Genomic DNA, 27,383 nt, shown 5'->3' with positions numbered 1-27,383 from the left:
CCCTGGTAGGATCACACAGGGAAATACAACATTGAAACGCCGCATTGCATCAGCTGCAGCATCCGTGTTGTACCAGTATTTGTTGTGCATTTTATGTTCTTAATACCATGTCGAGGTGTACTTTAAATAGTACTGCATACTATCAGCGATGAACAAAGTAGTTATTTAATTAATTATTATCTCAATTGGTATCTAAAGAATATAACGTGTATTAGCGTGGTAGTAAGCTGTTGATATTTACTTTATTAAACGTTCATCGATGTAGATGCTTAGTTGTTATCGCTATTCTTCTATGCGTTGCCAATTCACGCCCAGGACCGGCTTCGGACTTTTTTATGTCCCTTAACCATGATGCTTTACTCACCACGCGATTCTCTTTTACATCTAGTTAACACTATCCATAGCTTGCTACTTATTTCAGAAACACCTTGTATTATAGATTCAGTGTTCAGTTCTAAGACTCCTCGGACTATATGCCTCGTTCAAAATCATTAAAGGGCATTCTAAAGCGCAAAATTAATGTCTGCTTGAACAATCAGTATTGACGACTTCCTTGTCATGGAATCACAAATGTGAGCAGTTGCTAAATTTGCATAATGTATATTAATCTTTGTGCGTGCGGACTTGGAAACGTTTGCATTAATAGATGACGGGAACTTTGAACTCCGACCTTTTCACTTTCTTTTCTAATTTATCTGCGGTGCCACGAGCCGGCAATTCATTTATCTAATTGACATGATTGAAAGCAGCGTACAACTTGTTGCAACTGACTTCTGGTAATGTTGAATGTACAATAACTGCCTCTTTTAATCGCTAATGTGGTTTCCAATTTCAAAAAGTGGCACATAAATCGTGTTTCGAATAATGTCAGTAGCCATAAAATGGGCAAAAGTACATCTATTCTTTGAAACATTAATTTCTGTTGACATAAAACATTTAGGTAACATACCATTTATTTGCTGTGTGCAATTGAGTTTTAAGATTTTAAGTCTGGGTGAACTTTACTATATACTTATATATTTTCATGGTATAAGTACAGAACAAAAATTAGATTTAGTTACAAGTTTTCCGAATTGTGAACTTACCTTACGTTAGTCTTTAACCTGGGTACCAATTCCATTAAATTTATTTCTAGCTTCTATTTCCAGAAACCTTTACAACCTAACAATAAATCATGTTTAGTCACCTGATTTAAGTCGTGTTCCTTTTTGTTACATATTACTGCAAAACTGTAAAATATCATTACCGAATTCGTTCGTTTTTAACGAAAACCAAAAGTATTTGAATGTACTGAAATTTTCATTGGATTTCAGAATGAAGGCGATAAAAAAATTTCTAATTTGTTTTAATAAATCATGAAGGGATGCTGACAAATTTATTACAAAATTATTCCGTCGTTAACGCGAAATTATACCGAACATAGATGAGTATAAAAGAAACAGGATGTCGTCAGTTCTGCTAATTTGTACTGCTCAAGAGGTGTGAAAGTTTGACGTTCATTGTAATTAAAAGTAATGTTAATGAGTATCGTTGGCAAACAATAATTTATTTATTTACAAGGAGCACACCTGTAGCCTGAATTCAAATTCGCGGTCGCTCGTGTACCTTGTTCGAAAGATTTATAAGTAATCGTCAGTAATTAGATAACAGCTTATCTTTGTAATCTGAGAAATTCAAATCTACTGCTTGTAATTTAGAGGTGTCTAATGATTCGCTTTTATTTTATCAACCAGGTGTGCATTCCTCGATGTGTGTCAATCAATCCGTACATCTTTTACTAGTCGTGTGATTAACGAAGTGTAATGTCCCTTCCTGCATACATTATTTAGCCACTAATGATATTTTTTATAATTAGTTTACTAGGAATAGGGTGTACTACTATCTTGTACACGGTAATATTCCCAGATTATTATTGAAATTGTCTATGGCGTACTGATGAGAACTAATAAATTCAAAATCGCGACCTACGCCTGATAACTGCGACCAATAACGACCAAGAACTTATTAGTCTTCATTAATATGGTTGAAAATGGTGATACACGGTTCACAGCTTGACATTGAACCACGTATTTGTTTGTGTTCATTGAAGAAAAAATGAATAATACCACATTGCATCATCATCATAGGGACGTCAGTCCTAAGACTGGTGGGAACGCATCTCTACTCTTTCCTATCCTGAGCTAATCTTCGCACTTTCCTAAAACTAGAACATACCACATCTCTAACTATACTCCTCTTAACGCCTGTTTTTATACCTCAGCAGGTGTCCTATACTTCGTTTACTTTCTGTAGCGATGTGATCTTCAGTTTGACCGGCGCAAACTAGAAAAGAACAGCACTGGGCCAGAAAAGGAAGGAGACAACTCTCGGTCAAACTCTTAACAGGTGAGGAGCGTATGATCCGTACAGTACTACACGGTAAAATTGACCATTTTATCCACTACAATTGCATTGCTCAAATGTGCTCTTATTGGTACCATTTACTACTGAAAATATCAACGAGATGTTTATTTGTATTTGAAGACATATTAAAGGCTTTAACACTTGTTTTCGACTCGAACTACTTTTCAAGATTGAACAAAACTTTTGGCAGGTACTGTATGAAAAAGTATCTTTAATGAACAAGAGTCGAGAGTATAATGAGCTTTTTCCTCCCTACCTACGATTTTTCCAGTGTGCATCCAAGACATTGAAAGGGGCCCATTGCTAGAGAAAGTAAATGAAGTAAACCTACCTATCTCGCCTATTTTTATTGGCTTCTCCTATTCTTTGTAATACCTCCATATTGCATAAATAATAATTCCGTATAGAATTAGAAACTTATTCTTTTCAGGCATTATCCTTCAATACGATGGGCATGGGTTATAAGTAAAATTCTAAGAATTAAACTAATCGTAAGTAATTATAAAAATTAGAGGAACTAAAGTCCAATATAAAAGTATGAATGCACTTGTAGAATTTTCTAAAATGATTTTAATAGAAACAGGAAATATATTCGGCCATGACCTGTGCAGCAGATTGTTGTCAGTAGTCGTTAATTGGGTGCAATTTTGTTTAGGTTTTCTTCCGACTGTGTTTTCGTTGTGTAATTTTCTGGCGCTTTGTCAACAATAAAATGTGGGAGTTGACGTTAATTAATTACCACACATCACGCCATTGAAGTTATTGTCACTTCTGACCTTGTTCCATTACTTGCCGATGTTAGATTGTCTAATCCATCGTAATCAGTTGCCGTACCTCTTGCACTTTTAATTTTACAAGGAAAAATTTCGAAACTACCACGTCTCTCCCTTCATTTATACGCCTATCCTCTTTATCAAGATTTCTGTTAAGCAAATGCGTGAATGTAAGTATCAACTGTATGATTAAGTAGGAGATACCATTTATATGCCCGCCGTTTATTTATTAGCTTTAATGTTCTGTAGGTGAAATTACGCGAAACGTGGGTTAAAAAATCCAATTTAAATTTTTACCGTGTTTAATTTCTTACATTTTGCTCAGCGAAATGTTGAGGTATACCTCCACAGCCTATTTCAATTTGTTAGAATTGTGACCTTGAAGAAATTTGCGCGAAGATAGAAAGAATACACACTAGGCGTGAGCAAGACAGAAACAGTTGGAACAAGCTCGAACGAGCAGAGCTCTCGATGGGCGGTCTTAGGAGATCGGCTAGAAATGTACACTACTAGACGAAAATGTTTAGCAATTTTTTAAAATAAAGATGTATATAAATTAACAATAGAAAACAAAGCAAAAGTTTTATAGGTTTGTAGAGCGTTAAGTTAATTCACTTGTTATTATTTTTGGCTAAATATACTTTTAAATAAAGCATATTTTTAAATTTTAACGAGGCATTTTAAATAATTTTGCAAATGGTACTGTACACTTTTGTCTAGCTGTCGCTCGATGATCGGTGAAGAAATGAGCTACGCAGACAAATATGATTGAATTTGGATACGGCGCATCTTAATTAAGGGAAGGGGCATATCTCCAACGAACAGTTCCTTTCCCTTTAAAACTACAAATTTTTATTTACATTAAGTAAGGACCCACCATGTTGCAGAAGGCTTAGTTGTAGCGTTTTTTGTTCTCAGATAATTTTTTCAAATGTCTTCTTGTGGAAAAATTGACTATTGGTACAGGTAGTGCAGAATCTCATGAACCTTGACATTGTTTTGCGCATTGAAGTTCCGCCTCTCACGCATGTGAAGCCTCATCAGATTTTGAACTAGCTCTACTTCGTCCTCTACATTTTTATAAGCTTTAATATTCGAATTAAATAGACCATATAAAAAAGCAACGACAAGGCAAATCACATTGAAAAATCGTTCGTATTAAGTAGTTGGAATTGGTATTTGTTTGTTGCTGACTTTCTTCTGCCACACACGCTGACTTGTAATTAATAATTTTTGAAGTGCTCGGTCGGTTTTGTTTCGGATCGCGTTCAGGTGTACAACAACACTACTACTGATTGTTTAATAATTTGTTCAGCAAACAATTAATAACTGAAGAAGAAAGAATGCGGTCGTTCGCCGTTTCCTCTGTCAATAGACATTCACTTGTTCACCGAGTTACCGTAATTGTCTGTCCGCAGGATATTAGATGTCTTTCTATTCATACGATATCGCGATCTGAAGTGTTCTATTTTGTCAATCATTTATCTTTACATAACTGTTTTATATCAACACTATACGAAAGCTTTCTTTTCTTTTACTTATTTCCTGCTTCGATGGTTACTAATCTGTCAATACGATGAAGTAATAGTTGGAGCCAATCTTTGCATTTCTCGAAAATTCAGACAACCTACGTTTGTCTTCAACTATTTTCGAACAGTAATATAATTTAGGTTTATCTCTACCTCTAGTGTTGCAATAGACCTTTGCTTCTGCTTCCGCAATTGCGGAAGTTCCGCATACATTTTCGCGTCCACTTCTGCATCTAGTTCCGTATTTTTATAACGAAAACTTATCGGAACTTAACAAAATCGTATTTGTCATCTTTTTGAAAATTGGAACAATAAAATAGATCATAAAAATTTATTACATTTATCTGTTGGCTGAACATGGCCGTTTTCAAAACACAATTTAAATGGAATTACTCGTTGCAAAGCTGCATATTGTGCAGATACCTGCACAAGCTTTCAGCATTATTATTCTAAATAATTCCTGAAATTTTCATTAGAAATAAGTCGAATAGGCAAAATATTCCAATATAAATAAAAAGATATGAATAATATGTAAACACTCTGTATATCAACAGAACTTTTTCACACATCCTGCTGTGGAAATTAATTGTCACATTCCCAAGTTAAGCTTATGCTTCTTCAACGAAACAATCTATGGTATTCAAAGTTATTTTTCTACTAAATAATTTGGTAAATTGGTACGCGATGTGGAATGAACATGTGTACGTCTCAATACGGGGTAAATTCTTTATAAAGTCGTCTCGGAGATTCCTTCCCGAATGTTTGGTTAACAGTTGTCGCCGGGGCCTTTATTGTATCGACCAGCACCTGTGTCTTTTCTACATGACTTTTACTGGATAGTCGCAGAGCCGTTTGAACGATGATGGTAATTTGGTAACCGGTAGAAATACCCGTGGTGGCTGGTTCATGTTAAATATATAAATACGTCAGTCGACATTAAGAAATATAGTTGTATTGAACGGAATAATTTCCGTTATTTATATCTCTCGCCGGGAATTTGTCAGCAAAAAGCTGGCAGTGATATTTTCCGATTTTTATACCGATTCTCCCTTGTTAATAATTCAATCAGCGTCCGATCTCCGGGATCATTAATAAAGGTTGTGTTAGTGCAACGGAAGATAGAAGGTACGATAAATAACACCTCGATCGATTCTGATTTTTTTCACCGCCAACCAGTCCGTCGAATTGTTGAATACAAAACGTGAAATATAAAAACGTCACATCGGTATACGTTTAGAATCACTAAACTATATTTCTGATGAAGAAGTGTGGAACACAATAATTACATTAAAATATTCCGCAAATGTATCGACTTTTAACTAAGGAGATGATTGAAGGGTCTTTCTCGTACAAAAGAACTGTTCGCAGGTTGCAACGGATGTTGCGCACACACCTAACGAAAATTCGACAGTGTAAAGTTACCTGCATGTGCATGGCTTCCAGTTAGCACCAAGCGGCGTGGCCTAGAAGTTTAGAACACTGTCTAGGATTCGGGAGGACATCCGTTATTTTCCACGTCTATCTACTGGGGTTTCCTTGGATCACTTAGGCAAATGCTGGATCAGTAACAATCATCATCATAAGGTCGTCAGTCCTAAGACTGTAGACACGTACCTCCAATCCTTCCTGTCCTGAGCTAATCTTCGCAGTAACAATATTCCACAAACAATCCATCGCTTCTTTTCTGACTTCATTTTACCAGTGTCATGTGTATTTCCTCCACCATTACCCACCCATTCCCACGATTCCTAAAAGTAGACTGAAGAGATTGGAGGTAGTACCCGTGAAGCATCCAGATATTATTTTTTTAATTAGCGAGCACGTGGCTAGTTCGAATGCGGGACCAGAATTGGTGGCTCTGATGGGCTGTGCGGTGACCGGAGTGGTATCAATAATTTGGTTTTGAGTGTATTTTTCAGGCAGCTTCAATTATCTCTGTTAAGAAGGTTAAAAATTAACTCAAGTTGACAATGTAATTTTGAAGATTTTCATTTATAAAAATCCAATAGAATCAATGTAGTAGAGAAGAAAAACGACTTTTCATACAAATGAATTATACTAGCAGCATATGTTATAATTCTTCCTTTTCAATTCCTTACTAGTGTTGCCCAAATTCAGTCTTGGTCTTGCAGTCTTGGTCTTGTTCTTGCGTTTTTGCTAGACCAAGACCAAGAACAAGACCGCGTATTTTTAGCAAGACCAAGACCAAGACTGACCGTGCAAGACTTGAGCAAGAACAAGACATAGCCTGCAAGACTCTTGCGTCTTGCAGCTAGGACTTAGCGCTATTTCACTGAGTAGTTAGGTGTAACAGTTCGGTGTATAGGTAGGTACGCTTAGGAATTCTATGAGACGCAAAAAACTGTATCAAAGAATATGAAAAACTGGACCTATGCGCATTACGACTAATACCATAAACATAGCGAATAAAAAAATTATTAAAATCAAACTGAGTGCATGCATAGTTATGTTTTAACCATCGGCACTTTGATAATGCGGCATCAAAGGTTTTGTACTTACTTCTCAAAGAAATTTGCCGCTTTTCGGAAGTACATGGTTATGATACACGCGCCGGCGGCTTCTTTTGAAATCTAAAACAATCGTTGCCGCCACGCCGAAATCATAACATTTGACACTATTTGATTGCCGCCATAGGGTGTAGGTATACTCATGCAAAATAATTTCGAATTTTTTTACACGCTTTATATTATTGTTTGATTTGCGGCGGCATCCTTATCATAGAGCCGGCACGTGGCGAGGCGGCGCGGTAGAAAGCAAGGATCATAAATGTTTATTAAGAAACAGTTACTTCCATGGAAAACGACATATAGGTCAGTTGATTTTTCGAATTTCTTATCAAATCTTCAGTTATTTATTAATCTGCTTGATCTTTACTATGGCTATATTCATTCAAGCTCACAATGTTCCAATTCTAATACGTTTTTCTAGGATTTAAAGTAAACTTTAATAAATAGTAATAGACTAATAGGTAATTGCAAGACTTGCAAGACTCTTGCTGCAAGACCAAGACCAAGACCAAGACTGGGAGCGCAAGACCAAGACCAAGACCAAGACCAGGTGTATTGGCGCAAGACCAAGACCAAGACTGGCTAAGTCTCGTCTTGTTCTTGCGTTTGGGCAACACTATTCCTTACTAAACTACTTGAATAACTGGGTTCCCGATTTCTTTCATTTTCATTCAATCATGACTTATCCCCTAAAACATCCCCTCTATATACTCTTATCATCCATTAAATACTTTCTCAGGTCTCTTAGTGAATGAAATCTAATACCTTTTATCATAAATTTTGTACTAAATTAATTTAATTAAATATGAAAAAACCTTTTTATAGACCATCAAATTGTTTAGATTACAAATTGCATGTTTAAAGTGGTATAAGTTTTGAATATAAAATTTTATTTAGCTGCCACTGTCATTAAAATTAAGTTAAGCTACTAATTTGTGATGTAATTTGCCTATATTATGTCGAGAAATTCTAAAATGCTAAATACCTGCCTGTCTTTTTTAATATTGCCCTCAGTGGGTTATGTAAACAACATTCTACACATCCTAGTTTTATGCGATTGGGTTTGAAAATATTTACCATTAAAGGAAATTTGTTACTGTTAAGCAAACTTTATAGACGATTCTCGTACATACAACATCGCTCACCTGCTTAAATATTATATTACTCAAAATATATTACTGGCTGTGGACAAATATTTGCTATTCACGTGTTGAAGACGACTAATATGCCATATACGTGACCGGCATTTGTAATTAGATTTCCCTTTACTGTATTACTTACAATAGTTGAGTTGACCAACAAAAATCCTACTAGAAGGAATATAATCTTGTATTTTCCTTACGGTTTTAATGTAGATAATCATCATCATAAGGTCGTCAGTCCTAAGACTGGTTGGACACGTACCTCCACTCTGCTAATCTTCGCATTTCCCTAAAACTAGAAGAACCCGTATTAACTATTTGCAAACAGTAATCTAATCTAGGTCTACCTCTACCCCTCCTAACTTCCGTTTCTGCCTCTAATAAGTCTCTGCTAATACTGCTATATCAACTGCAAATCTAATCATACTAATCTTTTGGCCCTGTATATCTATCCCTACAGTTGTACCGTCTTTAATGTTGTTGATCACGTCTTCGATGTATAGATTAAAATGTAGTGTGCATCCCTGTCTGATTCCCTTCCTAATAATTACTTCTGTACATTGCAGCCCCACCTCTATAACTGCCTGTTGCTCTATATACAAACTGAGTATTACTCTTCTATCTTTGTAACTCATCTCTACATTTTTAAGTGTATTTAACATCTGAAGATAATAAAAATACCTAATAAAAAACATAAAATATACCCAAGAATTGTCCAATAAGACAACAAACTTTCCAGTCCTACTTGTTTTGCAACATTGAAACTTGAATACATCAAAAGAAAATTCCCAGGATGTAACTCACAAAAAAGTTTATAAAAATGAACAAATTTTGAAACCCGCAGAAACTTTTTAACTCTTATTTTCTGATATCAGTGGAATTATATGCATTCTATAACGATTTATTTTGTTTATTTCTAATATGGTTCAGTGAATTAGTTACTACATCTAAAAAAATAAATAGCAAAAGTACTTCTACTTTTATTGGAATGTGAAGACCAAAACAATGTACACATCTGACGAAGGAAGCTGGCGAGCGGTCGCGCAGGTACTTGCCCATTTATAACCTATTTGGGTAAGGCACTTGGAACCGATACACAAATAAGCTTTCTGTAGGCGTAAATTATAATATTAATACAAATAGGACACTAGAGTACTAGAAAATAATGTAAAAACATGACTTATCAAAAAGAAAAAATTAACCTATTGCTTTTGTTTTATAGTTAGTTTTCACATTCACTGTCATCATGGGAATCTCTATCACTGTCACCAACATCAACAATTAGTTCTTCTGTTTGTCTGTCTATTACTTGCTCACTGATCCCTATTTTTAAATATTTAATTTACGCCCCTGATAGGAATACTGAAGAATGAGGGCTGCAATCTTTATACCTAAAACTGCCTACTTTTGCCACCGCGCATCCACGCCATTTTAAAATGTCCGCCAGCTTCTAGCGTCAGGCCTGTACCTACTTATAAGTAATATCAAGCAGGATGCAATGCCTATGTATATCGCCACCTAGTGGTATATGCTAATAACAGCAGCATTTCTAATGATTGACAACGAACTTATAAATTTAATTCATTCGATTTACGACTTTAACTTTCTAGTTTGTTTCAAGTGTCCAAACTGTAATATTGTTTGTTTATTATTTACTTATTTCTTAATGAACCGAACGGTTCACTTGACAATTTTAAGCCAATTTTCTGAAAAGAGTACATTTGTCCTTAACTATCTATACATATAATAAAATACTGTTGTAATCTAGCCTTGGGTTAAGTTGGTAATAAAACAAAATTTAAGTTAAATTAATGGACTTTAAGTTGTTGTCTTAAGTTAATCGATTGTGTGTATTATCGAAAGGTTTTCGATTAATTTGCGGCCTAATAGGTAACTGTCCGGGAATGAGCTGTAAAGCTAAGACATGATCGGTTAATTAATTAATTTCGAAACGCATTTACATGCCTATTAAGTGCCACACAGGTTGATTTAATTAAAACGATCCAAAGCAAGTGCCGAAAATACACGGTCCCCATTATATTTTGACCATCGGCCGTAGTATACGGTTTTGGGGGCTGGTAGCAAGATATTAAATTAAGATACGACCGACAGGAAATAAAAACTTTTCTTATTAATGCAACAGAAGCAATTACAACATGTTTAACTTATTATGTAGGTAGGGACCGTTTTAACGCCGCTGCAAATGGAAAAAATTTTATGGTCCATAAAAGGGGATAATTAAGACGAATTATACTTATACTTAATTTTAAAACAGATTTACATAATAATCAGTTACATAGTTTGCTGTATGCTTTTGTTTTATTACTTTGGAGTAAATCCGTACCTACAATTGGCACATCACAAGTTCGATTTTGAATTTGAAAAACCATAAAGTTTATGAGAGTTCGAGATCTGTTCAAAAAGTATCGCAAATTTTGAATTTCCACGGGTTACGTATATTCGATTTTTAATTTTTTTTATGGCGTTACGTTGGTGCTCAACTCTCTCATTTATACCGATAAGTTCGGCCATGTTGAATGTTCAGTTAATTTTTCATAGCTGCTTGCATGCATGTGTTTTGGCTCGTCTTCGATTTTTGCCTATTCCAAAAAATGGATCAAAGAATCTGTATCGAATTTTGTGTGAAAAACAAAATTAAGTGTGCACACGCATTCCGAATGTTGACTGTGGCATATGCTGAAGCTACCTTGGACCGAAGCAATGTTATCAGTTGTACAAAATATTCTTAGAGGGTTGAGAGAACGTGAACGAAGAGCGTGCCGGGTGCACGACAACAACAGACGGAAACATTGATGAAGTGAAGAAAATAGTATTGATCAATCGTCGAATCCCCATTAGAGAAGTTGCTGAGGATCTAAACATATCGATTGGCTCCTGACATTCGATTTTTACCAATAATTTAGGCATGAGACGGATCGCCGCGAAATTCGTACCATACATACTCAATTTGGACCAAAAACAGCATCGCATTAGCATTGCTAAAGAGCTATTGGACTCTGTCCGCGACAACACAAATTTGCTCCAGAGTCATACCTGGTGACGAATCATGGGTTTATGGTTATGACGTGAAAATCAAAGGTCAATCATCCCAATGAAAACTGTCGCACGAGTCAAGACCTAAAAAAGTGCACCAAGTTAGATCGAATGTGAAGATTTTGCTTACAGTTTTCTTCGATTGCATGGGCGTGGTGCATCATGCGTTCTTGATACAGGGTAAAACGGTCAATAACGAATATTACCTGCAAGTTATTTGCGCGAAGCAATCCGCCAGAATCGCCCGAATTTGTGGAAAAACAAAAATTGGCTTTTGCGCAATGATAACGTTCCTGTTCACACATTGCTGCTTGTACGCGAATTTTTGACTAAAAACAACATATTAATAATGCTGCAGCCACCGTTTTCTCCAGATGTACCCGCCTGTGATTTTTTCTTATTCCCGAAACTGATGAGGCCCATGAAAGGACGACGCTACGCTACGATTGAGGAGATAAAGACGTGATCGAAGGAGGATCACAAAAGATGATTTTTTGAAGTGTTTCGAGAATTGGAAGAAACGTTAGCACAAGTGTATAATATCTTGTGGAGATTACTTTGAAGAGGACAAAATAGATATTTATGAATAAATAAATAATTTTTGAAAAACAGGAAATTCTCGATACTTTTTGAACAGACCCCGTACATAGTCAAACCACCAAGCCAATTTTTTTATCGATTCTAATGGATTTTGAAGAGTATTTTGAGGTTATGTCTAAACTCCGATGTGCTCGGATTTGGATTCCGTGACCCCGAAAACATACAGTATATATAATCAGACCCTCAGACGGAAATGCTTTTTTGTATGGCTGTGATTATTAATTTTATGCCATAAAAGACGGGGGCCTAGGGGGCAGGTTATTATTAAGAGAAGGTGAAAAATTGATCGCAGGTTTTAGATTCTGAGTGAGGCTAAAAAAACATTTAATAATTTTCTTCATAAATGGCAAACTTCCCAACATCCTGTACAAACATTTTTAGATTAAATTATTAGTACGAAATAAATTGCTTTCGTGACTTCATTTGAAAACGTAAAAGTAATACAACTACAGGAAAAAAAATGAAGTGTAATTATTACATCTAGCTCTCTTTACGCCAGCAGTTAATTTAATTTCGAAGAAATCAATAATTATCCATGGTAAATATTTAATCAACATGAAGTATTAAAAAGAAGACAGAGGAGGAGTTCATCATCAACTGGTAGTTGTATTATGGTGCTGAAAAGTAATTGATACTCCTACACATAATGCTCGTACCTAATCAGTTATCAACTGCAGGAAAATTATTATACAGGGCGTTCAGATTAACTGAAGGTACATTATGACGTAGTATATGCATAAACAAAAATAAAAGTCGATAATTATCTATCGGGTTGTTCGGAAAGTAATTTCGTTTTTTCCCGACAGAGGATTTAATTGTATTTTTTGCACCCAACTTCACATTTAAGCAGTATAATTTTTATATGCTTTGAGAGCTCATATAGCAAGGCTTGTGTGTGAAAAATTCCAATTAATTCCACGCAGTAGTTTTTGGTTGGTGNAAGGACCGAGTATTTTCTATTCCGGGCAATTTTAATACAAATTTAAATATTCTATTTGTTTTTTTGTTTAATGAAATATGATTTCAGAAAACAGAGGACGTCTATCGATTTGCTATTTAGCCGTGTCCTTAGTTTATTCACAAAATTCCCCGAAATACAAAATACCCTCTCACTTGCGACCGAACTAGGCTTAATCATTTTTAAAGCCTGATATAATAATTCTAAATTTTTTGTCCTTTTATTTGTGGCCAAAAACTCTTTTCTTAGAGTTTTAGAGTAAGTCACTTCTTCCGGTTCCTTTAAATAAAAACTATCAAACTGATATAAAATCTAAATTAATTCATCCAATAGACAAAACACACCGTTTATATCGGTCCGATATAATTCCAAGAACCAAACCGCTTGCAACAGTGTTTTCATCAGTCTGGTACATTTGGCTACATTTGTCATTTTCAAATTTTTTTGAAGTGTTATTCATACATTGAAAACCGATATTATCTACTAAAAAACCGGTTTTCGAATTCGAACAAACCCTAGTACCTATCTATACAATTACGTAATACTAAAAATATAATTAAGTATAAGAAACAAACAAATACATTATTTGAATTTACCTACCTGCAACATGTTCATTCTTTTATGGACTGTACTTGTCGCATAGCCAGTTCTACTGTTTGACACTTCTTTTTTAAGATGAATTGTTACCTGTAATATGCAGTTCCAATGGAATGATTTATTTTTTTAATATCGCCAAAAATTGTTGTATAACTTAACACGCTTGTGGATACATTTAATCATTAACCTTTTTGAAATAATAATAAAACATCTCCTTATATAACTATATTGCATAATTGTGTTAAATTTTTATTTTGCATTTAATAACTTTCTATTGCCGCTCTCAATTTGAAAAAATTAATGAATATCTTCGAGACCAAGACTAATTTTGCTAATCGTTATTTTTCATAAAATAACATAATAAAAATTCACAAAATAATTATAAGATGATTCCATACGACACACTAATTCGTGTAATCAACATTGTTTGTTTATTGATTGATCGATTTAAACATTTAAAAAATGAATAAAAAAATGTATTTAGAATAATGGGTATTTCTAAATTATTCTTACCTTCTTGCCTATGTAGGATTTTGGCAATTTTAGTCAGACTAATTCGTGTAATCAACATTGTTTGTTTATTGATTGATAGATTTAAACGTTTAAAAAATGAATAAAAAAAGTATTTAGAATAATGGGTATTTCTAAATTGTCCTTATCTTCCTGCCTATATAGGATTTTGGAAATTTTAATTACACTTATTCGTATAATCAACATTGTTTGTTTATTAATTGATCGATTTAAACGTTTAAAAAATGAATAAAAAAATGTATTTAGAATAATGGGTATTTCTAAATTGTCCTTACCTTTCTGCCTGTACAGAATTTTGGCAATTTTAATCAAAATGTAAATAAAATTTTACTGTGCAGTCGTACAATATAACATAACTTTGAGATGGATGAAAGACCAACAGAAACATATTCATGAACTAGGCCAATATACTATAATCATTTTTACTCTGGTTATTTAAAGTTATCGGACTTTTCACCCCACAGAATTTGTAGGGATTCAAAAAGTCCTTATCGGCTTGTCAAGCTGAGCCCACGACGTAGCACGTAATCTAGCAGAACAAACGTTCTTGGCCAGTTTTTTATCGAAGCTGTCAGTCCTGGGTCACAATTTTTAATATTTTAGCCCTCATCAGCACGGTGTAGACAGCTTCGGTAGAGCAACGATGAGAATAAAAGTAAAATAAACTTTGCTCGAACTCATTCCAAGTTTTAGTGGCTTCCTATTTTTCATATTAATTAAAATCGAACGTAATGTATAATTTCATTTTAATGTCTCGCACCAATCTTCCGCGTTTACGGATATATTTTAAGTGCATTTCATCATTAATGTTATAACGCTTTTCTGCTATGTTAGGTTTATACAAGTTAGATTCCATTCTGACAGCTTTTACGACTTGTAAGACGGTAATTTCACCAGGATCAGAAAAAATACTAAATGTCAAGGTTTACATAAAGCAGTAAAGAAAATGGTCAATAAAAACGGAGAAAAAGCAAGATTATTACACAGGAAGTTAATAGTACCATAATATCAATGATTAGGATCATATAATATATGGACATAACAAATTAATACATCTCTTTAGGCAAGATGTTTAGAAAATATTAGCTGTAGATACAAAATGGGTTTTCTTTGCAAAAGTCGAGGTATCTTTATTTACTTCATATTTTTTGAAAAATCAACTAAAAGTACTTTTCTCAGTCTTTATGCTTCACTGTAAAAGATACATTTTTATTTTATTGATTGATAGTGAATAATATATCATATAGAGAAACAAAATATTGAATTTCTATTTATTAGAAGACTTCCGCAAGGCGAGACAGTACCTACATTATTTTTCAAATGTTGTTCTAGTTATCGAGAAATATGAAAATTCGAGTCTTGTCTTGTTCTTTTATTATTCTTGTATACACGATATTGATATTGTCTTAAGGAATCTTGATCTCTCTTTTGAATATTTAAAACATCAAAATTTAAATTACGCTCCAAGTACAATATTCGAGGAGAAATATACGTAAGATCTTGAGCGAGCAGTTTTGACAAGATAAGTTTCTCGAACTGTTCATCCTGATAATATCTCGTATATGAGAATCATGCTCTTGATATTATCATCGTCTTTAGTAGGAGATAATATCAAAATACGGGCAATGTATCGCCATTTGGTAGATATTCGTTGATACTGAAATACTTCATGTATTATACTAGGCCCCATTGAGGTATTTAAACTCGTCTAACATTTAAGTGCTTAATCCTTACTAAAGCATTGTCTAACACATGAAATATTTCAGTGACAGCAAATATCTACCAGATGGCGATACCCTACCTCTATTTGGATATTACATAAGCAGTAAATCGAGATGACACAATCATGAGAAGATCGAAATCGTCATTTGCATCTGGTAGTTTCGATACTTTTCTGACAAAGAACATATACATTTTTAGGTAATACAGGACAAATTTTTGGCTCTTGCGCCAGCCCTGATTTAATAGCATAGTTATTAAATATCTGCTGTTTAGTTCTCACGGTGCTAACATGACAACTATCTATATAGCTGGTTATTCCTGGATTTCCATTGGTATTTCGTGCTACTGCAATTTCCTCGATTGGTCGGACGTTTTAAAAGCGGTTATTATATTATTTTGCTAAAACATTTCCTCATTAGGCAATCAAAGAAAAATTTTCTTAATCCTTATTCATGGTCCAGCTACTAGCTACCTGTTACTACTTACCTATACCTATTAGGAGGTATATGCAAAAGAAGCAGAACCTTTACCACAAAGTTGTTTTGAAGATAAGTAAATGTAAAGCAATAAAACGTCAAGATTTTTATTAAATCGTAAAGCATTTAATTAATTAGACATATAATATACAGCCTTCGAAGTGTTGAGAGATCGACGTTTATGATTTCGAAATGGAACTCAAAGGTAATACCATTTTATGACATACCATAAAACCAATGCGCAAAATGGACTTATCAGTGAGATGTGATTTATGAGAGATATGATACTTCTGCAATATCGCTGAAGTGTTTTTAAAAGAATTCATCGAAGTATTGAGAGTATTGCCCATTCTTATGAATGGCAAAAGTTTTCTATTTATCTAATAATGGATAGATACTCCAAAAGAATCTAAAGACATTGCCCATTGTTAATGAGATGGAGATAAGGAGTGTTTGTTTCTAGGTTACGGACAATGACTAAAAGGATAGAATGCTACACTTTACATCCAATTGGAATGATAATGCAGTAAAATGAAAACAAAATTCTTAACCCATATTTGCAATGGTCACGTATTGTTAAATATGGAACTGTTACTACTTATTNTAAGGAGTGTTTGTTTCTAGGTTACGGACAATGACTAAAAGGATAGAATGCTACACTTTACATCCAATTGGAATGATAATGCAGTAAAATGAAAACAAAATTCTTAACCCATATTTGCAATGGTCACGTATTGTTAAATATGGAACTGTTACTACTTATTCAAATTCCTAGCGGTTAATATTAAATATTAATTTGAAACTTCATTCTCAATTTTTATGTACTCTAATTTACCTCAACTCAATGAAGAAAAAATTTTGTTGCTGCTGACGCTCTCGTCGGGAATCGAACCCGGGGCTTTTGGCTTTACACACCAGATTCAAATTAAATCAAATTAATATTTACTATTACTACTCTGAAGAGTGATACTTAGTTTGTATAAAGAGCAACAGGCAGTTATAGAGCTGGGGATGCAACGTAGAGAAGTAAATATTAGGAAGGGAGTCAGGCAGGGATGCACACTGTCACCGCTACTTTTTAATCTATACATCGAAGACGCCATCAACATCATTAAAGACAGTACAACTGTAGGGATAGATGTGCAAGGGCAAAAGATTAGTATGCTTAGATTTGCAGATGATATAGCAGTATTAGCATCTAGCAAGGAGGACCTAGAGATAGCTTTAAATAAAATGGAAGCGGTACTGACAGATCAGTACTGTATGAAAATAAATAAAAGTAAAACTAAAATACTGGTATGCAAGGGAAGAAAAAGTAGGGAAAGAGCGAATATAAAGATAGGAGACGAAAAATTAGAAGAAGTGGCTGATTTTAGATACCTAGGAAGTCAGATAAGTGAGGATGGAAGGAGTAGTAGGGATATAAAGCAGAGGATAGCGCAGGGTCGTGTCGCCTTTAATAAAAAGAAGTCACTTCTATGCTCGCGAACGGTTAATTTAGAAATTCGAAAAAGGTTGTTAAAGGTGTATGTTTGGAGCACGGCGTTGTACGGGTGCGAAACATGGACAGTGGGAGCGGCGGAAAAGAAAAGGTTAGAAGCGTTCGAAATGTGGTGTTATAGGCGGATGATGAGGATATCGTGGGTAGAAAAGGTTAGAAATGAAGAGGTATTGGAAAGAATAGGAGAACAGAGGACTCTATGGAAGTCAATAAAAAATAGGCGAGATAGGTTGGTAGGACACCTTCTCAGGCATGAAGGTCTAGTCAGAGACATATTAGAGGCAGAAACAGGAGTTAGGAGGGGTAGAGGTAGACCTAGATTAGATTACTGTTCGCAAATAGTTAAGGATGTGGGTTGTTCTAGTTTTAGGGAAATGCGAAGTTTAGCTCAGGATAGGAAAGAGTGGAGGTACGTGTCCAACCAGTCTTAGGACTGATGACCTTATGATGATGATGATTACTACTTATTCCACTCGCTGTTATCACCTTATTAAACACCCAAACAGTGTATTAGTGTTTTATCTTAACTCTTAATCTTATAGCTTATAGAAACACATTTCCGCAATGAACACAGTATTTACAGTAATTTGTTTGTAACGGCAAGTCATCTTATTGTTAGTAACAAGTTAAATGTTCCCTATCTTTATTATAATGAATTATTTACGTATGCCACGCAAAATTGGCGTGGTATCTCGATATTAAGATAAGAGATCAGAGATAGAGGTACGTGTTGCGTATATGTGTAATATGAAAGGGTAGTGCACTTTCTAGTAGTAGAAAAAATTGTGACAAAGTGATGTAATTTAAATTATCTCGGGAGCATAAAATTCCAATATGAACCACGAGACTGCTATATAAATGTCACTTTATTAATTCGAAATTCACAGTAGGGCGTCAATAATCTACCAACGTTCGACTTTATGACATTGGCACTCCTCCTTCCATTATTTTTATCTCATAACTCGTATCTATACGCAACGGCAGTTATGCTTTCAGATTGTGGTTTACGACTGCGACCCGTGAAAGTTTTTTTAACAGTTTCATTACAATTTTACGACCGTAAAACATAGAATATTCTTTAGTCAAGTGGCCAGCACCTATTCATTCATATTTAGGCACTTGCTTCGAAACCATTTCGTTCATCTTCATTTAATACACAAACCCTTACGAAAAAGTATTCAAAAACAATATTTAACTCACTTACAGCATGTTTATTTGGTTCTATTTGTAATACCCTTTTTGTTAATGTCTTATTAAAACTTAAAATTTCATCTATTGAAAACAATTAAATGTATTAGTGAATTAATTTTTTGAATTAACTTTATCCACTACAGATAACCCTCAAATTAATTCACTAATACATTGAATTACCGCTATAAAAATTCAAGGTATCTCATTGAAATCAACTACTTATGAGAGCCTATGTATTGTAGCGAACACGAGTGTGTTTGTGTGCGATCGGCCACACGTGTGCGTGAACGGCTTATCGATTCACCGACTAGCCGCGAGCGCCTTTCTTCATGTGGGCCGTATTTGTAAACGTGTGTGTCGTACCTGCGTTCAGGGAAAGCAGTTAAACAATTCAAAGAAAAAATAAACTATCCGGATGTTTCCGGAAGGTTCCCGAAAGTAAACAAAAGAGTATTTAAAGGAAGAGACGATCGCCGAGAGGAGAAGAAATAGATTGACCGTTGCAGTAGTGAATCCAAAAATAAATTGACAGTGATAGCAGTGAAATAAATAGCGCAGTGAATAGTGATATATCAACAGTAGTGTAAATAAATAGTTTTTGTCATTACCAGTCTTGGAAGTTAATTTTGTTAAACCCACGAACATTACAGTATTTTCAACAATTTAAGTAATTATCATTATTAAGATCGTCAGTCCAAACAATGACTGGTTGGACATATATCTACTTGTGCACTCTTTTTTAGCCTGAGGCAATTTTTGCATTTCCTAGATCTTTATCTGCCCCCCTTTACTTCTGTTTCTACTTCTAATATGTATACTATTAGTCTTATAACCTACTAATCGCAACCCGTCTATGTAGTTTAGGTATATGGAGTGTTTATACTGCACACATATGAAATATTTACAAAGATATATCACGATTAGTATGTATTAAAGAGGAGCAGCATTATAAGACGTTTCCAGGCAATTCATTTCCCATGGCATCTATGACCAGGGACGAGCATTAGTTCCCATAATCTCCGATCAGTGACCATATTTTTTGCTGTTGTTTCGTGTTGTGTTGTTGTCAGTTATTATAAACTAACACGTATTATCACACATTAGGATCTCCACGAATCACTTTTTCTAATTTAATAAAAATATGTATAGAGTTAATCTTCCAAAGGAATAGGAGAGAAGAAGAAAAAGAGGAAGAAGGCACAAGTTGAGCTATAGAGAGCCGCACGAGACTGCTAACATTTAATAAATCACCGGAAATTAACAAGTCTTAATTGAATATTTAAATATATGTTGGAGGTAGTACGAGAGTAGCACTGGCTGAAAGGTCTACTGATAACATCTTCGGCTTGCTATTAATAACTATCGTGTTTCAAAAGAAGTCCTGTTGAAAGGTTTTAATAATTCTCGCAATTTAATAGCTAACCATACACACGCAAATATGACGATATATCTTCAGGTAAAATAATACGGGAATTATTAAGCGACCCGCGGCCAAACGTCTTACTAACTTTTCCGTAAATAAATTCTTTAGTTCTTCATCTCATCAGCAGACACGAATTATATCTGAAAATATAACTCGAATAAGGAAATTATTCGGTATTCATACATACACATCTACATTTATAGGTAGGTGTACACATAAAAAGTTTTTAATTATACTTGATATTCTAATGAGTACAGAAATACGTATGTAGTACCTAATCCATAAGTAAGATTTTTCTACTACAATCCAACTAGAAGTTTACAAATGAAACAAAACACTAAACTTTTAAATAAATAGTATATTAGGGGTATTTATAAATAACGATTGTTTTTGGATGTTTTTGTGTGTATAGGTGTTCGACCATTTTTGGAAAACGACTCAAATTAATTTGTTAAAGATCTTCCATAACCATAATAAGTTTTGTTCTGTATGCAGTACTTAATTTTAAATTTTTACTCACTTAATCTCGATGGATAATAAGTAGCATGCTAAATTCGTCAACCAAGTAGGTACGTATCATCTTTTAAATTTTCCTCATTTTCCGTGCTGTTCATTAAGAGAAAATGAGTTCGCCTCTAGTCAGCTGTGATCGACCAGTCCATCATGATCAATTAATTGTCATATAAGTATATCTGTTTTATGCTGTAGTAGTCCAGTCGGTAAAAAAAAATCCTGTTACCGGACGGGAGTTCTTCCATGTTTATGCGGGGAAAAATTAAGTATTCCTGTATATTTTTAAACTTCGAAAAAGTGTGCGTTAACAAATGGGGGAGGTTCAAAACCAGGTTTTTCGAACTGAAAGGCAAGTTTTTAGAAAGAAAAGCTTCAAATAAAAATTCTAGAGAAATTAAAAACCTTTCATCTGAGACGCGGTACGATTAATTTTGTCAATTACTTATTGCAGAAATCCCAAAACATTGTCTACTTTTTGTGGACGTAAATTGGTCTATTTGTTAGCGAAATATTGTTAATTGTTTAAATAAATTTTAACATTTGCCCCTAACGGGATATGAAGTTCTCAACCTTTACAAAAAGATTGCAACAGAAAATGATTGGCCGAAAAAAAGTTATGACGATAAAATTTAAAAATGTACAGGAATGTTTAACTTTTCCCCGCCTACAGCATGGAACGACTCCCGTCCGGTAACAAATTTATGTTGTGAAAATTCTCTACCGACTGGACTATAGGTACTTATTCCTAGTTTTATAAAAAAAACACGTGACGTTATATTTCTTGGTATAATTCAGATAAATACTGTAATATTATGAATTTTTAAATTCAGAATTTAATTTTGTGCATTTGAAAGTTGGTTAATAATTTAGCGAGAACGTTCGGATTTGTTCTCTGTTCTAAAGTACAAATATTAAAGAGTTTACTCTGTACCATCCTCTACATCCGTAATATGTGATCGTAAAGAAGAATCACGAATCCCCCAAGCCTAATCTCAAACAAATACACATAACGTAAGCCGTTGTTCTATTAATTAACTGTGCTGCATCGACCACCAAGAGATTTATGTTTCGTTGAGGTGGTAATAATGTTACAAATTTCTTCTTTCTACAATAAATCTTCGCTAACATAACGTATGTTATCCCGGCGTGTATCAGGAAAACTTTTTACGGGACGATTTTAGTCGAGGCACGATCTGTTATTTATTTGTGTACGTACTGCTGATAGTTATAAATAATTTAAAATTACCGTTTTTGTGTGTTTATTTTACAGCATTTGGTTAATGAAATGGAGCAAATTATATTACTTGCTAACAACATGAGTATGTTTTTGTAAGCTTTGCAATTCTAACTGATGAACTATTAGAAAACAAAGGTTTTTTATTACGTGCCTATTAGTTTTTTCTTCTTTAGATAAGTGTTTTCAGTTTAGGTGTCTTAATGTTATATATGATCTTTTAAAACTACTACTAAAGTAGAGATGGGACGGATAGCCGGTTTGGATCCGGAAGGTACCCGGCGAATCCAGCACTTTTCCTAGCATCCTGCAGCGGAAATTACGCATATAAAAAATAAAAAGAAGGCATAAGTAGGTACACCAATTCTAAATATTTCCAAAATGTATTAGTTTTTCAAAAGAACATCATAATACAGTCGCTGATTTTTTTTATTTAGGATGTCAGATAATTCAGGAAGATACATAATAGAGAATAGCGAGTAACCTTTGCAGAGCAGTTGAAAAAAAGGGTTAGAAGTGTTGTTGGAAATAAGGTGTTACAGGAGAATGATCAAGATACCCTAGATAGAGATGGTTAGAAATGAGGAGTTATTAGAAAGGGTAGGAGAACAGAGGTTGGTAGTACACCTTGTCATTCTTGAAGGGCTAGTTACAGACATAGATTTTGTAAACAAAAAAAGGACTTCAAAATGTCTTCTTGGATTACAATAAAATGAGTCTAAGATATAGTTAGGGAAATCCCAATTGGGTCCCAATGAATACTTTCCAATAAATGGCCAACTGTTACATTAAAGTATAAAAAATAATTATTAATAGGATAAATAGTTATTAATTACTCTTCAATAAGATTGTAGTTGAGACGTGCAGTTCGAGCAAAGCTTGGGATTGCCCTAAAATACGCAGATTAAAATTCGTTGGGTATAGTTGGGAAATTCCAACAATCTCCAATAGAGACCCAATTGGAATTTGGGAATTTCCAAAATAAATCCTACTCAGGATGATGATGTTCATGATGCATATGATAGATTGAGCTGTCCTTTTAAAGCTCCTTGCTGGGCGTTTGTTTTCGCTTACACAAAGACAATATAATTACGACTTATATCACATTAAGTATCAAAATGCCCACACTTGTTTCCAACAACCCTACATACGTGTTTTCAATTTGTCTTGTAAATCGTTTTGCCCTAAAGTATGGGTGGTATCATGTGAAGTTTACCATTTAGGAATGGTAACGCCGGAGATAACACGAGCTTTTAGTTAATAATATGTTCCTGTCGAGAATCAAACGGTAATTTCAATATACTCGGTTGATATTGTTCAAATTTGCATTCTCTCGTGTTGCCCGACCATGTCCGTTCAGTTAACAGCTTTATAAGAGCAAAGTGCAACTCGTATTATTGCGCTATTACCTAAGCGTCTACGAGAACATCGTTTTGTTTCCAGTTCAAGAGCTCATTGTGCACACACGAAAAACTCGACATGACCAGAACGGTTTTATTATGTAAATGGTGCTCCACATTTACAAAAATAAATAACTCGTTATCTGTAGTTTGTAGAACAAGACGGCGCGCTCGTGTGGGGGTGTACTTTTATTACACTTGAACACAATGAATTTTATAGGTTTACGACAGCCGACTCGTGTACGTCTTTTAGGTACATACAGGACGACATTTTTTTTAATGGATATTGGTATAATTGTTAGACAGAGATAAAGAAAGCAGTGATACAAAATATAGTGAAACCGATTTTGTTCTGCCCTGTGGTATTTTACAACTGCGCCCTGTCATATGATTATCATAAATATTTAATAGACCAACTAGACCAACTGTTTTCAAATTGTGTTCCACGGAACCCTGTTGTTCCGTGAAAGGGACAAAGGGTTCCGTGAGATACGACGTTTGTTGCCTAAGTAAAAATATACAAAATTCTGCGACAAGCAATCATTCAGTATCTAACTATATACGACCATCTATTGAAACACAAAAAATCCTTGAAACAGTATTTTCTAGAGGAGTCATACAGTCACAGGATAGGCAGTCATTGTTAATATACACAATCCATTGGCAAATGAAACTAAATCATCAATGTTAACTATGTTGGAGTATGAGAACTTTATCGATATTAAGGATTCATCCTTCTTAAAACAAAAATTCGAATCAGCTGATTCAAATTTGAGTGACCTTCGGATCAAACTTAATGATGAATACCCTGCAGTCGTTCGGAAGGTTATCACGGTTCTTGTTTCTATTTATTTCGACTTCAGATTAGTGACGAGCTTCTTAGTTTACGCTTACACTAAAAACAAATTCAAAACTAGACTGGATACCACTCCGGATAATCGAATTGAACTGCAAATTTTAACGCTATTGTGTTCAAAAATGTGAACATTAAATATATACGAACAATAAAGATTTTGAATTCAGAATTCCATCTGAAAAACATGTACATAATTCGGTGTTAGGAGTCAGACATTAAACTATTATCTCTTTCTCCTTTTTTGTCGAGAAGGGGTTCCGTCAAGAAAGGGTGGGTCAGAAAGGGTTCCGTAGCAAAAGAAAATTGGGAACCGCTAGACTATGTTCTGGTTCTATCTATCCTCCTCAAACTCCTTTTAAATTTTAACTTGCAGCACCTTCAATAGTTGGATGGTTTTCAGTACAAACAAACAACTGTTTCCAGAAATCTTCTCAATCCCCTAGAAATGATTGATGATTTCAAACGTACGTGACGATTCTGATGAATGAAATAGAAAAAGAGGAATAGTCCTAAAAAAAAATTCTAAGATTTTGGTACAAGCTAGCAAAAAAGTCTCGAATAGAGAACAAAACAACTACTATAGATTAAATGTTGAGATTCTTGACCTTGGATTTGAAATTAATGTATTATTATTTCTTTGTTAGGTCTTCCATTAGTTCTTTTATAATATGATGTATAATTCCATGTTTTAAGTGAAAATATTTAGCGGATGAAAGATTTGGAACTTATTAATACAGACTACTTTCGGTCCTATTTTTGAGCATTAAGGAAAAACTAAATGAAGTAGTGAGTAGCCAAAATTCAATATTTAAACAAATCCAATTTCGACAAGATGTTTATCTTTTTTTCAAGTTATAAACTAAGTTTTGTACACTTTTGATAAAAAAAAGCATATTAAATTTGTTGCAATTAAAAGGAATAGAGATACTGTCAACTTTTAGGGGATTCCCAGAATATCAGTAGACAAAAAGTGTGCCCAAATTCATAGAACTCTAGTTAACCAAATCTATATCTACTATTAATGAAAAATGATGCCCCTATATATCGATAGTTATCAGTTGCTTATTGTTATCGATATAACTATCAATACTTATCGATTATATTGATATGTCAACATATTAATAGTTATTAGTTACTATTATTGCTATCCATATACCGATAATTATCAATAACTATCGACGAATCGATATTTTTGCCCAGGATTAATACTGAGGATATGTAAAAATGACTTTACAGTTAAAACTTTTATGAAATTGAACGTAAAGTGCGATTATATTCCTTCCATTCATCCAGTGAACAATTCCTTGGAAAGGAATGCGAATGAATGCGATGTTCATTGAGTAGAAATGCTGAAATATTCGCGCGCCTGCTGACTGGGTAAATTCCTGTCATTTATTTCGTTGTTTTCATTCAAAAATTCCGCAATATATTTTCTTTGATTTCCTCATTACATGTTCTATAGTACCATTAAACAGATCCGACCCTGTCCTTGTTAATTGTGTTTATGACTTCGAATGAATATTCATTTATCAGATCTGTTTTACACGAACTAAACTGTTTGCGATTTGTTTACTTCGATTTTATTCGTTGCATTGAATTGTCACTATTTTTTTAAAAGATAAAAGGGTTACTTACAAATTAAATTTCGCAATTAAACTAATGTCCTTATCGATCAATCACAAAATTTACAGGAGAATGCGTATTTGAAAAAGTAATTAAAACAATAAAACGAAATAATCAAAAATTTGGAATTAAAAATAATTAATCGTCCCAGTGTGATTTAGCATAGATCTCTGTAAAACAGTCACCTGTCTAAGTATATGTATTACAACGAGCTTTTCCGAATTATTCTTAGACTTCTATCGGAAATAAAGGAGTAAATTTATCTTGACATTTCCTCATTCTCGTAAATTATTTATTAAACCTCTTATATTTTTGAATAATACCAAATATAGCTGTTGTCAATTCGATCATATTTATAAAGATCCATTATCTTTAAATTCATAAAAAGATGATATTTATAGCTTTCTCAATGAGTCTACTACGTCCTTATAAATCATATAAATGTTATCGTTGAGTATATACTTATTTGCAATTCTTTAGGTTGGTAATAGATGATTCTTCTAATCTGTTCGGCTATTTTCGTGTGTTTCGGGAAACGAGCCATTACTGAGAGCTTTCACTCTGTGTACCGTCGCGGGTTTGTTCGCGTGATTTATATCGAATTTCGTTTCGTTGTGTAATAATAGTGGTAATAAGCTAATCTAAATTTTGGAACGTTTATCAAGAATGTACAGTACAGATTTAGGTACCTATTTATATATATTTATTGCAAACGCTAGATATTCATATTTCGTTTTTATTATTTTATTATATCTTTAGTTCAACATTATAATAGTGTGGCTGTAATTTTAACAAGAATAAGGATCACATCAGTTCTTGTTAGTGACGTAACAGATGGTTGCCTTGGTAACGAGAATCTGAATAATAATTAGGTATTAGGGATATTATTACGTAAATAATAAAAAGTAACATAGTTTTAATATTTATTAATTAATATTTATTGTGTATTCAGTACGTCGTGATTTTATTGGCTAATTAAAGTAAAAGGGAATTGTTTTAATGCGAGGCGGCTAATTCTATCAATTAGGTATTCTAACAATCCTGAGTTAAATGTCTAATCGTTAATATCGATTATTAACTATAGGGGTGTTATCATTTAAAGAGGTACCTAACATTCTATTACATTACTGTAAATTAATCATTTTAATTATGTATCACTTTTAAATTGCATCCAAACTTATCTACTTATAATATATTGTGCACAAGTATATAATTTAAAAGAAAAAATCACATCGCTTCTTTTTAGTGACATCACGTTGCTCCTCTAACGATTTTATTTCTGAACAATAAATTGCTTTTGTTCGAATTTATTATTACAAATAAGCATTT

At 33.9% G+C, this 27,383-nt stretch overlaps 1 long non-coding RNA gene across 2 annotated transcripts in view; it reads left to right on the top strand.

The window, feature by feature from the left end:
* The window catches only part of LOC108733223, a 168,258-nt gene that overhangs the window by 137,275 nt on the left and 3,600 nt on the right, over positions 1-27,383 (top strand). The gene's annotated exons all lie outside the window — the stretch shown is intronic.

This window comes from Agrilus planipennis, unplaced genomic scaffold (assembly GCF_000699045.2).
Source record: "Agrilus planipennis isolate EAB-ADULT unplaced genomic scaffold, Apla_2.0 scaffold1, whole genome shotgun sequence".
Taxonomy (NCBI): domain Eukaryota; kingdom Metazoa; phylum Arthropoda; class Insecta; order Coleoptera; family Buprestidae; genus Agrilus; species Agrilus planipennis.
The sequence above is the reverse complement of the archived record's forward strand: the minus strand, read 5'-3'. Positions and strand labels throughout refer to the sequence as shown.